The sequence below is a fragment of the Podarcis melisellensis genome (assembly GCF_964234715.1).
Source record: "Podarcis melisellensis genome assembly, chromosome: 11".
Taxonomy (NCBI): Eukaryota; Metazoa; Chordata; class Lepidosauria; order Squamata; family Lacertidae; genus Podarcis; species Podarcis melisellensis.
Window position 1 is genome coordinate 41,002,954 of NC_138543.1, and position 770 is coordinate 41,003,723.

The following is a 770-nucleotide window of genomic DNA, read 5'->3' on the forward strand; positions in this document are numbered from 1 at the left end:
AATCGGCCCTGTGATTTGGGAGAGGGGGGGGAGCAAGAACACGTGAAACAAGAACAGCGGAAGAAGCGGCCTCTCTTGAACCCCAACGCCACGTTCGCATCACCTCAGACTGAACTACTGGCTGCAGACCCCCCCCCATGGGCGTAGTCAAGGGGGGCAAAGGCCCCCCGGAATACTTAATTAACCAATTACATCGGTCCTGCTACGCCCATACCCACCCCGTCCAAAGCCTGCCCCACCCCGCAGTTCTCCTCCCCACACCTGTCCCAGGCCAACGCCCCTTTTCTCTGCCTTCTCACTCCGGCTTCAAGCAGCCCGCCACGAGGCGGGGCCCGGGCGACGGACCTGTTCCCGCCCAAAGCTCGGCTCACCGTCTACCGCTACCCGTCTTCTCCCCGTCGGAAGGGGAGAAGGGAGGCCGGACCGTTAACCCCGCCCAGCCAGCTCCGGCCCGCGCGACGGCTCTATTAACGCCTCCCCTGACGCGAACGGAACGCCTCGTCACCTACCAACCAGGCAGCACGTGCCGCAGCTGCCGCCGACGCCGACGCGGCTCTCGCTGCTTACCCTCCTCAGCCCCTCCCCCCCCTCCGTGCGCGCGCGCACTCGCCCTCGCCGCTGCTCCAGCCCCTTGCCGGGGCTCCGGTCACGTGCCGCTTTCGCCTTCGCTGCCTTCCTCACCTCCCCGCAACACCCCCACCAATAAGCAGGGCCGCTGGGGCTCAGGAGAGCTGCTCAAGGCGCGGGAGAGGGGAGGTTAGGGCAGTAGC